Source organism: Accipiter gentilis, unplaced genomic scaffold, assembly GCF_929443795.1.
Source record: "Accipiter gentilis unplaced genomic scaffold, bAccGen1.1, whole genome shotgun sequence".
In the NCBI taxonomy this organism is placed as follows: Eukaryota; Metazoa; Chordata; class Aves; order Accipitriformes; family Accipitridae; genus Astur; species Astur gentilis.
The window spans coordinates 1,147,558-1,160,864 of record NW_026060823.1 but is presented as its reverse complement, the minus strand read 5'-3'; the positions used below and the strand labels follow the sequence as shown (position 1 = coordinate 1,160,864).

The following is a 13,307-nucleotide window of genomic DNA, read 5'->3' as shown; positions in this document are numbered from 1 at the left end:
GCCGCCCTGTCAGCGCCCCGCCCCCCACCCCCGCGCGCCCGTTCTCTCAGCCGCCCTGTGAGCCCCCAGGGCTCCCCCCCGGCCTCGGCACAGGCGGCCCCCACCTCCCCCGGGCCACCCCCGCCTCCGACGTTCGCGCTCCGAGGGGCGCCCGGCCCCGCTCACCTTCTCCCTCGGGGCAGCCGCAGCCCGGTCACCACTCAGCTCGCTCTGCTCCGCTCCTGCCTGGGCTCCCGGCGGCCCCTCCCCCGGCAGCCCCTCCTCCCCCGGCGGCCCCCCCCTTGCCAGGGAGGGGGCGTCGCCATCAGCCTCTCACTGCCCGCACCTGCGGCTCCTCCAGCCCCGGCCCGCAGCTGTGGTACCGAAACCCGGAACCAAACCCCTCAACACCAAGGTGAACTGAAGCAGCAGGCACTGCCTTGAATGAGTGACAGATGTCAAGAGTCATCTGATGTGGAAGAGGTGTTAACTGGGGTCAAAATACAGATTTTAATACCCATCTGATTTTAGTTCTAAGACTTGGCGATTGCCAGGTATCATCTTTTCGATTTCCCCAGGTCCACCCGCGAGCGAGGCCACAAGGGAGATTTCTTCCAGAGAGAGGATAGAGTTATTAAGTCTCAAGACCACGATTTGCTTTTCTCCTTCATGAAGAGGTGAGTGGGTCATATAGCATCACTAGTCACCCAAGCAGTTAAGCCTGAACTTTTCACCTGTCCTTTAATGCCGTCAACTCCAAGCTAAATTTTTCCCGTTATTAAGAGGGGACCAAAGATCATGTGAAGTATTATTATCCTTTCTACAACTACACCCCCATCTTAGAGCTTTAGCTACTAGAGAAGGTCTTGGGAGTTTGGGGTCAGAGGAGCTAGCTGCAAGTACAAACTTTCATACAGCTCTGTTTAGGATGTGTGATGTTTCTCTGGTTGTCTAAACCGGTCTAAATTTCCACAGGTGGTCCCAACTCTGGGTGGCTCTAACAAGGATCCTGGAACTCCAGTAAGTTCTAAACATCGTTTTATATTTTAAACATGATCCCAAGTTCCTTTTTGCACTTGTCTCTACAGTTTTGGCAGCTGACAGCCCCGAGGGGTGCTTGTACAAGTTTCTCCCGAAGGGCAAGTAAATTAATTCTTTTGTCCGTGAGGTGGATGGTTTGGTAACGTTATAATTCACAACGCTATAATTCCTTCTTTCAAATTTTAAAAAAATAATTGCCTTTTAAATCCATCCAATTTAATCTGCTAAAATGATTCTCGTTGTTCTACCTCTTTTCTCAAGTTTTGGTTAAATTCAATGTCAGTATTCTCCACGGAACTAGATTTTCATCTGACTTTGGAATCGGAAAGGCAGGCTGTTACCGAGGTTAAATTCTGTGTCTTTACAAAACTTTGAATCAGTTACAAAACTAGATTATTTTTTTTAATTCAAATTACAAAACCGGTTAATATCAAGATGAACAGTTCAAACAATAATTGTTTCATTTTGTTTATCTCATGTTTAGAACCCCTCAAAAAAAAACCACATACACCCTCTAAACACACAAAAAGATTATTGCCCTCGACAATATTCCTAATAGCAACCCCAACATTATAAACTTTACACAACTGTTTTCCCAAATAGATAACGTGAAACTTACTTATAGATTTTCCGTTTTAAAGGGACAGTTTCTTTAGACTTCCAGTTTCTTGTTGGGTGCTTTCTTTATTCTCGAATAATGAAGCCAAGGTTCTTCTCCCAGACCTTTACTGCTACAAGTGTTGTTAAAATGACTCGATACGGTCCTTTCCACTTCTCGGTGATTTTATATATATTCAGTCTCCTGGTCGGAAGGGATGCGCTGCTACGTCCAGTTCTAAGGGTCCAGCTGTGGAGACATACTGACAAAGTTCTTGAAAAGAATTGCTTAAAGAAATCATAACACCTTTTAAAAACATATCTCCAAAGGCACTCAAGATACTCAGAACACAGGACTCTTGATATGGTCTTTCATACAACATTTCCTAAAGACTTGGCTTTTCTTTCTCTTCTGGCTATACTCCGATTCTTAATAGAGCCACGGGTAACGCTTTAACCCATGTGAGGAGTGAGGTTTCCTGACAAATTTTACTCGACAGTTGCTTAAGGATATAGTTCATTCTCTCTCTCTCTCTCTCTCTCTGCCCACACACTTGCTTGTGGTCTATGTGGGGTGTGATAGTCTCAATCCATAGATAATACTTGGCTCAACTTGTCTCATAATCTTTGCTATAAAATGAGGGCCATTGTCAGATGACATTCTTACAGGCACCCCATATTTTGGTATTATCTCTTTGAGCAAGACTTTGACTACTTCCCTTGCTTTGTTGGTGCGACAAGGGAAAGCCTTGGGCCACCCAGTAAAGATATCAACTAAAACTAGGACATATCCTTATTTTCAAGGCAATTCTATAAAATCAATTTGCTAATATTCTTCTAAAAAATTTCCTTATTTAATAATCCCAAAGATGATCTTATTACTGGTTCAGGGATAAATTTACATATACATTTCACGTCCACTTATAATTGTTTAAACAATCTTTGTCATATTTCGCTTTCTGTTTCCCAGTATACTCTGTGATGTTCAATGGGGCATTTTCTCTTATTATTGTGGGTGGGACTATTATTCGACCTGTCGGTGTTACAGCCTATCCTGTTTCATTTTGTTAGCCTGCAATCTAATAATTAATTCTTCATCTTTTTCATTATAATTTGGAGTTTCTTTAGGCAATTTTATACCTTTCTCTGGAACTAGTGCTAGGATGCCTTTTTCTGCAGCCTCTTCAGCAGCTTTATCAGCCAGTCGGTTACCTGCGTTAGGACCGGTCTTACCTAACGGATGTGCTTTACAGTGCATCATCGTGACTGCTGTTGGTTTTTGAATGCTTTCTAACAATTTCAGTGTTTGTTCTGCGTGCTGAACGGCGGTTCCTGGTGCAGATAACAGTCCTCTTTCTCCCCGTATCGCTCCATGCGCACGTACCACTCCAAAAGCATACTTTGAGTCTGTCCAAGTGTTGACTCGCTTTCCTTGACTTAGTTCCAGAGCTCGAGTAAGAGCTATCAATTCAGCCTTTTGGGCAGAGATCATCGAAGGCAAAGTTGGCAACGCAAGTACCTCCTCAGTAGTTATTGTCTATCTCGATAAAACGTTTTCCTTCACAGATGGAACCGCTTCCGTCGGCATATAGTTCCCAATCTGTTTCTTCTAGTGGCACATCTCAGAGATCCAGTCAGCTGGAGTAAACTCTTTCGATTGCCTGCAAGCAGTCACGTTCCAGTTCTCCTTTAACTCGGTCAGTTGTTGAAAACGCAACAGGGTTAACGGCGGTAGTAGTTTTTAGGTAAACATCATCTTGTTCCAGCAACAACACCACTTGGTATTTCAGCATTCTGCTAGGGGATAACCAGTGCCCCCCTTTCCGTTTTAGCACAACAGTTATCATATGGGAAACGTACAGTAATCCTTTCTCCTCAGGCGAACTTACGAGCTTCCTGGATCAGTAGCACAGTTGCAGCGACGGCTCTCGGACGACCAGAGCATCCCAGACTCACGTTATCCAATCGCTTCGAGAAGTAGGCCACAGCTCGCCCACTTGGCCCTAAATATTGGGCCAGGATACCCAGAGCTCTACCTCTTCTTTCACGAGCAGAAAGTTCAAGTGTCTCTTGTGAGATCTGGCAGACGCTAGGGCTGGCACCCCTGTTACAGCCTGTTTCAATTCTTGGAAGGTAGCTTTCTCGGCATCGGTCCAATCCGTCGTTTGAGGTTTTGAGCTGCTCCTATAAAGGTCAGGCCAGCAAGCCACAATTTATAATCTACAGGTGACACCACTCGACCATTCCCGGAAATGCTTGTCATTCATTTTTTTAGTCTTAGGTTCGGGGAGACGACACATTGCCTCTTTTCTCTCAGTTCCCAATTGTCTCTGTCCTTTTAGGATTTTAAAACTCAAATTTAAGTTTCTTCTTTCTGGGTTATTTGGGTTTTTTTCTTTTGACACTCGATATCTACTGATTCCCAAAAAGTTCAAAAAGTTAAGAGTTGACTTTGTGCGTTGTTCTTCCGTCTCAGCTACCATTAACAGATCGTCCATATATTTCAGCAAGATTTCTTGATTATTTTCTTTCTTCCAAATCTCTAATTCTCGTGCTAATTGATTTCCAAAAATGGTAAGACTATTCTTAAAGCCTTGAGGCAAGACTGTCCACGTATATCGTGTTTTTCTCCCAGTCTCAGGATTTTCCCATTCCAAAGCAAAAACCTCTTGACTATTGGGATCCAAGGGAATACAGAAAAAGGCATCTTTTCGGTCCAACACTGTGAACCATTCTCATTTCTCCGTTAGGGTTGTTAACAAAGTATAAGGATTTGCTACGACCGGATGAGTACCTTGTACTATTTGATTTATTGCTCTGAGGAGGTCTTGAACTAATCTATCATCTTTTTCATCAGCCTTTTAAAAGGCAAGATCGGGGTGTTATATCTGGATTCACATTCTATTAACAATTTGTATCTTAAAAATTTTTGTATTACCATTACTAACTCTTTCCGACTTTCCGGTTTTAGGGGGTATTGTTTCATTCTTACCGGATTCGATCCTGGCTTTAAATCAACTCTCACAGGTTCTGCTTTTTGGATTTACCGGGAACTTCCCAGTCCAGACGATTGGAATGACAGCATTACACTTGGACCGGTATAATCTGCTTTCGGTAAACATCCTGTTAACAACAAAGCCGCTGCTTCGATACGTTTAGTTTCTGGAATTAAAATTTTAAGCTCTCCATTTTTAAATTTAATTTCTGCCTCTAAGTTCCCAAATAGACCTCTCCTTAACAGGAGTTTAGGAGAATTTGGCACATACAAAAACTGCCGAGTGACCCATTGCTTTCCTAATTTCATTGTTAAAGATTTAAAGAAGGGTCTAGTTTCTCGTTCGCTTGTTGCACCAACACCACCAATTTCTTCAAAACTTAACTCTCCCTCTGAGGTATTTAAAACTGAAAAGGTGACTCTAGTGTCAACTCAAATTCAATTTTCTGTTCTCCCAGTTTAGCTGTAACCAGAGGTTCTGCTGGGAGACTCCCCTCCGGTCCCCGTCCGATACGTTCACTTAAAAAGAACAAATCTACATATGGCACTTTACTCCATTTACTCTCTCTCCTACAAAACAACAGTAATTGCAATATAGTATTGTAACTCAAAGTTCTGTTTGTTTACCATTTTTCCTGCAGTTCACCCCAACGTGCCAATAAACATCCCAGCGGTGATGTTTCTGGTAACTTTTCATCAGCAGTTCTATTTCCTGCACTCTTATTCTTAAACAATTTTGCTAATGCCATTATACTTATATACATTCAAATACCAAATACCAAACAAATGCAAACGACAGCTGTCCCAAATAATACACAAAGTCCAACCCAGCAATAGCTTTCGCTTATGACTTACGGGCAGACGCCTAGGCTTCCACTGCAGACGGCTACCCTCCAAGCCCCAACCCTGGGAAGCTTTCGCCGCGCCTCACGGGCAGGCTTTCCAAACAAATTCCAAAGAAGCAGCGCCTTACCTTTTTTCCAGGGAACGCTGCGAGGAGCTTTGCGTGTCGAGGGTGACGGTTCTCCCCGAGAATACCTCGGTGCCGGCCGGAGCTCGATCGACACGCCATCTCGTCCAGTCTCACTCGCAAGGTCCCATCTGGGTCGCCAAAACCGTTACCGAAATCCAGAATAAAACTCCTTAACGCCAACGTGAAGTTAAGAAGCAGGCACTTTGTTTATCGCAGCGCTGGGGACACGGGGGATCGCTCCTCCAAAGGCGTGTCCCACTTAGTATCAAAATCCATCAGTTTTTACAGGCTTTTCCCGTCAGGTCATTGTTACCTAAGCTCCTTCCGTAAAAACGCATACTATGCTCGTTCTTAAATTTAACCGTTGTAACGATCGGTCCTGTGATTATATAACCTTATCAATATTCTTATTTAAAAACAATCATTGGTCAGTGACACTTGGCTCTGCTGACTGGCATCGTCGATACTCAAATCGAGATGGGAAGGGTAAGGGGGTTTCCAAGCAGCAAACTGGTGTCCACGACGGTTTCCTTAGTTTCCTGAAACAGAACGTAGGAAAACCAGTAACTTCCTGGTGAGGTTTCTAGGGTTAGCTGTTTCAAACTTTAACAATATTACGGTTCCTAACGTCACGCATAACACAGCTCCTAAAGTTTCTATGGCTACGTTTCAAACTTAACAATCCTATACGTTACGCTTCACAATTTTACTTCTTAATCAAACCTAACTCTTCTATGTGATTAAATGTTGATTTCTTTACCAGAACATTTGCAACAGCTGGAGCCCAGCAGGAACAGGGGGGGCACGGCCCGACCCCCCCCAGCGCCTCACCTCCTCCTCCTCCCCTGGGCTCCCTCACAGCCCCTCGCCCCGTGCAGAGGGAGCGCAAACGCAGCCCGGAGGGCAAAGGGGCCGGCCGGCCAGCGTCTATTCAGTCAGTCGCGCGCCTATCGAGTCCTGCCAGCGAGTCTGCTCCGGGGCTCGGGGCGCCCCCCGGCGCTCCCCCTGCCCCTCGGACACCTCTGATAGCACATTTCCATACGTTCTGTATGGCACGTCGAAATATTTGGGTGGTTTTAATACTTTGTACCAGCTGTGGTTTGCTGCTAGGTGACTGTAAAAGTGAGATTTGGTAAATAATGGTTAGAAATCTTATACTAACGCTACAACTGAAACAACAGACAAGAGTATAGCCGAGCAATTAACTAGCAGAGGTAGGTACTCCTAAGTTTTGCAGTTCTTTGCTCTTATGACTAGATGTTCCCCTGTAAGCTAAATGGGAACAATGCTGAAACTGACCACATGCGATTGAAACTGCGTTAAGCTTCAAGATCAAAGAACAAGGACAAGAATAAAGACTTCGAGGACAGCCAGCAAGAACTTCAAATGGGTCGGTGGTCGCAAAAGCAGCCCTTCGTCTCAAATGGATCCTTCATTGCACGTGATCGGATGTAGGCAGTGCTATGATAATCGGTTGCCATCGTTTTTATGTATATGTATACTCATCTGATTAATAAGCAATTAGTTATTCTATATAACCTGTTTGTGCTAAAGCTGTGGCACGCACACTAGGTGGAACTATCCCCCGTGCATCCAGCGCTGCAATGAAGAACGCCTGCTTTCTAAAACTCCAAAATGAGTCTTAGGGAGTTTCGTCGACCGGCTTTTCAGTATCAGAGGTACAAGGGAGGAAAGGAAAAAAAAAAAAGCAAACAAAAAAGCAGGGGTGTGGGAAAGAGAGGGGACCAGGGGACGGAGGGGGCAGGGAGGGACCACAACACCGAAGAGGGGAGACGGGGCCCCGAGGGCCCGGGGCTCACCGCAGCTCTTGTTCTTGGCGCTGCCAAGAGACTTTGCCAGTTCAGCCGCTTCTTTCTCCTTTTCTCCTCCCTTCCTCTTCTGTAACTCCAGTCGCTTGGCTGTCCTCCGCATAACGGAACACGCGAGCCCCTCGCAGCTCTTGCGAGATGAGGCCTCCTAGACACGTAGCCTCGCTCGCTCGCTCACTACGTGGCCGTACCGCGCTGCTGGTCACGCATACAGACCCTGGCGGTCTGACCTGCTGTGGACTACGAGGAGGGATCCTCCCACACCCACAGAGGCAGGGTCCCTCTGGCCTGCAGCGGGAGGCAGCTGCCAGCCAGATGGCCTTCCGTTTCTTCTTCTTTACCTTTCTGTGGCCTCTCCAGCTTCAGCAGCTCCCGTCCACAGCCAGTAAGCGCTCCGCCTGTCCCTCTGCGCCGCGAGGAGAGGGAGGCCGGGCAGAGACAGGCCACGCGAGCCTGAGGCTGCTGCAGTCAGCGGCATCCCCGGGGACGAACGGACAACCCCGCTCACGGCGTGGCCTCTGGCAGAGGGAAAGAGGCAGCAGCGACCGTTATTACCGCAGCTCCACCCTGGCCGGAGCCCCTCCGTCCGCAGGGGCTTCCGCGGACGGACGCCGCTCCTTCCCCGCGCCGCTGCTAACGGCACCCGCCTTAAGGGAGACTCGAGAACACCGGAGGGCCAGCTTGCCGCCCTCACGACAGGGCTCGGGGGCTGGCCTGCGGCTGCAGCACAGGCTTCAGGGGAGGGGCTGCAGCTGGGGGCAGCCGCAGGGGCCGAGCGGGGCTGGGGAAAGGCGCCGGGGGAGCTCCGGCGACTCGGGGAGGCGCCCGCTGGCCGCGCCTGGGGGGTGCCCGCCTCCGTCCCCTCTTCCCTCCTGTCGGCTCTCGGGGACCTGCCCGGCGCTGCCCTGGCCCGGCTCGCCTCCGGCGGACCGGGAGCCTGCCGCGGCGGCCGCTTCGCAGCTTCCCGTCCCGCCGGCCCCGGGCGGCCAGCGGGCAGGAGGCACCCGCTGCCGGAGGGGATCGCTCGCCTCACCCGCGGTCCCGGCGCTCGCCCGCTGCCGCCGACACCCGCGCCCTGCGCGCCGCCACGCTGCTCCCGGGGACCGCGCATGCGCGCCGGCCGTACGACGGCGCGCCGGAGGGCTCCGAGTTGGCGCGCGAACGCCGGGCTGCAGTACCGCACGTTGCCCACAAGGCGGCACCAGCGGCGGCGGCGGAGCTGCTGCTGCGCACCTGTGCGGTGCCGGCGCTGCACGTTCGGCGCTTTGCGCGCGGAGCGCCCGCCGACACCGCGCCCGCGGGGCGACAGCGGCGTTTCCTTACCGGGAGGAAGGAAGCAACGAGCGCGGCGGCACTTTCCCCCGGGGCCGTACTGCCGGTACCGTCGGACGGCACGTGCAGGACCGGGGCAGCCCCGCGCACTCGCAGCCTCCGAGCTGCAGTACCGAACATTGGCCGCGGGGTGGCAGCGGCGAGGGCTTGGCAGAACGCGCCAGCGCGCATGCGCGGCACCCGAGCTACAGTACCGGACTTTCGTCGTTAGGTGGCGAATGAGAGCGCTGGCGCAAGGGGACGCCACCGCGCATGCGCGGCACCCGAGCTGCTGCACCGTGGTTTGGTAGCCAGGCAACAGGCGGAGAGCCGTAAACCGCGCCTCCGCGCATGCGCAATTTGCCGACGCGTCCTGTCGCGCTTTGGTTGCCTGGCAACAGCGGCGAGCGCCGTAAACGTCGCAGAGCGCGTGCGCGGATGCCAGGCGGCCGTAACGTGTTCTGGTTGGTTGCTAGGCAACAGCAAGAGCGCCGTAAAAGGCGCAGCGCGCATGCGTTCTGGTTGCTAGGGGACAGCAAGAGCGCCGTAAACCGCGATCCCGCGCATGCGCAGTTACGGAGGCGCCGTGTCGCACTTTGGTTGCCAGGCAACAGCGGCGAGGGCCGTACAAGGCCCAGAGCGCATGGGCGGATGCCAGGAGGCCGTAATGTGCTTTAGTCGCCAGGCAACAGCGGCTAGCAACGTCAATGTGCCACTGCGCATGCCCACCAGCAGGAGCCCACCGATTCACGCCACCGCGCATGCGCGCCTCCCCAACGCCAGTTCCCACCTTCGCTCACCGGGCAGCAGAATCCGCATCCCCGCAACGATCCTCTTCTGATCGTCAGCTGCATGAGGGGCGACTGACAGCTCAGCCCAGTAGAGACCAGCTGCAGGCGGCAACTCCTTACTGGGGGCACAGGGCTGACGTCGCCCTGCCCTCTCCCCACTCGCAGCCCGGGCACTCCTCTTCATCACCTCCCTTCCAAAAAGCACCCGAGCGGCTGGAGCGTTCACAGCAGTCAAGTGCAAGGAACAGACAATTCGGGCGGCCGCTTCTGTCCCTGCCCCCCCACCCCGTTATCTAGAGAGGAGAAGCAGCACAGGGAACCTGCAAATGGGGGGGGGGGCAAGGGGGGTGTCCCCTGGAGCAAGCCCCAGGGACTGCTCTATCCCTCTGCATGGGGCATCAGGGTTGCGGGAGCGACAGCAGCCAATCAGCAGACGCTGGCGAGAGATTTACAACAAAAAATAACGCCTGGTTCAGGTGACAGCCTGAAGGCAGGCCACAAGAGACCCAAAGCTGCTTCGTGCCAGAGGGGCAGCTCTGTTCGGCAGGAAAGGCCGCGGCCCAGCGCACCAGATGCGAGCGGCCCACCTGCAAGCCAGCGATACCCCGGCGACCCTGGGGCTCGGTCGGGGTGGGCACCTCCGTGCTATCAGAACGCGGCTCTCCTAATCCTGCACGCACGCAAGGCTCCTTGCGGGGGGCTTGTCTCTTATCGAAGAGACGCTGCACGGTGTTACGTACCGCCCTGCCCTCCGGCGTTCAAAGTAATCAGACGTTGAGGCAGGGAAAGCAGAGAGGCCTGTCGGGATATTAGATGTCCTCAGCAGAGGACCACAGAGCCCTCGAGGTTCCATCTTTGCTCCCTACAGGAGCGTGGCTCCGCACTCCTTGCCGCTCCTGCCAGCAAGCGTCACAACTGCCCTTTGCCGCCTGCAACACGGCCCCAGTACTGCCGCTTACAGAGCGAGAGGCGCTCGCTATAAAGCGGCGATGAAGAACAAGGACGGCCCGTCGAGATGGCAGGAGGAACACAGAGAGCCTCCAGCATTAGCCAGGCAGGGTTTGCAACTCACCTCGTGTCCTGGTTTAACGCCAGCCGGCAACGAAGGCCCACGCGACCACTCACTCGCTCCCCCGCCCCCAGCGGGACGGGGAGACAATCGGAAGGGCAAAAGAAAAATAGCCCTTCCTGTTTCAACATTTAGGTCCACTTTTTCTCATTTGCAAAGCAGATCCGCTGCCTTGGGAGACTGACCAGAATTACCTGGAACAAACATTCTTTTTGCCTAGGATCTGTTTGTTAGTTGAGAAAACAGTCACTACGTCCCTGTGATAATATGACACGATTTCATCACTAAATTTCTGTCTCAAGGGGCCCAGCTCTATTTTATTTTCCAGTAACACGGTATCTATCCAATTCCGGTCTCTGACTTAAGAGATGAGCAACATGCAATTTCTTCAATGTCTACTTATCACGTGAGGAAGTCAACAAACCTCTTTTCACAGTTACAAGCACTTTTGAAAGACGTGACAGTTCGCTCCTGTCATCAGCTGACCCTGAACAAGTTGGAAAAAGATTCAATAAATGTGAGAAAGACCTTTGGTATGAGGGAACCCAGACAAACTGGTGCAGCAGCTTTCTTCCCTATTGATTGGAAGAGAATGCTGTTTGGCTGCTGCTTCTACGGATAATCCACAAATTATTTGCTATTCTTCTTAGCCAAAGGGCTAAGGCAGTGCCATCAGCAACTTCATAACATACCCTGAAACAAGAAGCAGATATTACAGCTCCAAGTCTGAGGAAACAGCATCAATGATTAAGACAGCTCTAACATGGAAGGCCTGGTAAGTGGCAGTGGTATAAGGCACTAGCAATTTATCAGGGCTCTCTTTCAAATGCTGGCATTTTCTGTGACTTGGATTTTGCCTATTGTTATGAGATCACTACATCACCTATCACACAAGTGTAGCTTTGTTAACTTTCAAAGAAAAGCTGCTAGACAATATACAACACAAAGTTAAGACAAGCGAGGGAAGTACACAGGGATTTCACAGGCAATCTGGAATCGGGCACCTGACTTGAATTCCTGGCTTTGAAAACCTCTCTCCAAATGACTTACCATCCTTTCACTAAGATCCAGCAGCAGTTCTCTCCTGTGCCTCATGCTCTTCTGTAGTCAGCCAAAGCCCACGGAGCTGCACTGCAAGCTTGAAGACCAGGATGCCAGCTTCGTGTCCTATTTCTGTCACCTAGTTTTTACGTACCGTTTCTTGCTAATCAAAAGGCCCAGTGATTCCTCCTCACACATCACACTTGAGTTAGTACGTCCAAGCATTATTTCTGCAGCGCTACATTTGCACGGATTAGCTGCTGAACCCTCCAGATGATGTACTGCTTTTCAAGAAGGGTGTAGTATAACTGGCGAGGGTCTACAGTAAGTCCAAGAGGGTGCTCAACGATGTACAGAAGTCTGACTTCAAAGTATAAATTGAAAAACAGCTGCTTAACCTGGAAAGGGCAATACTGAAGAGAAATAACAATGTTTAAACTCTAAAAGGTAGCTATAAGGAAGAACTTTTGTGTGCATCCACTGCACACAGTTACACGGAATCATGGGGCTTAAATTACAACCTGAAAAACTTAGGGTATGTGGCAATCTTTGCAACAGTAGTAACAATTACAGGAAATGTTTAAGAATAAATTAGGCAAGCATTTGTCAAGAATGGTACAGAAAGTTGATCATTCACCTCTAGAATGAGAGCAACACTAGACTATCTTCAAAGGTTCTTCTTTCCCCACTGCTGTCCCTCTCTGTATTTCTACCCTCATCCAATACAAGCATCATCCCCAGCTGTGCACTTACAATTATATCTGCATATGCACATGTCTAGAGATGCACATTTATTTCTTCGTTACACACAGCTGAAGGAGAGTACTCATAGGCAAGCCAATTTACATAAACAGCTTTTGAAAGTAAAACACCTCAGCTTCTTGCAAAATGTCAGCCCAACAGAACACCGGGAGCGGTATGTAAATCCTTATTCCAAAACTGCATTCTCTTAAATCTTATGAAAACCATTTCTAACGTAAAGCCTGACCTGACTGGTCTATTTTCTGACACTCCCCTTCTCTGTCATCAAGGTACTTATTAGATAGTAAAACAACTGACGGGGCAAACACCATAACTAGCACAATAGCTGACTTCCGTAGCAGTTGCATATCATGTCTGAAGAAATGTGAGTTTAGTAGGTGTATAGGTAGATACACATTCAGAAATGCACAAGAACTGAAAGGAGTAATCTGTAACTGGTAGACTAAGAACACTGCAATAGCATGCAATCTAAATCAACATGCACCTATAGGGAAGGGAAGTACAGAAACATTCTTCTGCATTGAAAAAAAAAATAAAAAAAATACGCAGCAATGGTAGGAAAAGGTACTTGGAACGTGCCACTTTCTATCCACTGAAACAATGTCTGCAACAGCAGTAAGAACACTGGCAAACTACCTTCTCTGTTCCACAGGGCCTTGAAACCCATACGCATTGTCTGTTGCCACTTGCTGTTAGGAAACAAAGGCACTGTGATCAGTAGAAGTGTGTAGAACACCAAAAATGAAACTTTTGAGTATGTCACATGCAAGATCCTCATTCTCCGTACAGTCTACAAGGTTACACAATTGTAAAATACTTTGTAAGAATGAGAATCCTGACGTTTGCCTTGGATTAAAAATGTTTTTAAATTCCGCTTTGTTTTGAGTTTTTTTTCCCCCAAGGGCTTTAGAAATAAAAG

The 13,307-nt window shown here is 49.6% G+C and overlaps 1 protein-coding gene across 3 annotated transcripts in view; it reads left to right on the top strand.

The window, feature by feature from the left end:
- Positions 1-437: 437 nt before the first annotated feature.
- The window catches only part of LOC126036744 (uncharacterized protein DKFZp434B061-like), a 53,748-nt gene continuing 40,878 nt past the window's right edge, over positions 438-13,307 (top strand). Inside the window, exons 1-3 of one of the 3 annotated variants that reach the window (XR_007505259.1) lie at positions 438-462; positions 558-656; positions 955-999. The gene's annotated coding sequence lies outside the window, so the exon portion shown is untranslated. The remainder of the gene's footprint in view (positions 463-557; positions 657-954; positions 1,000-13,307) is intronic. The other 2 variants (XR_007505258.1, XR_007505257.1) reach the window with 2 other exon arrangements.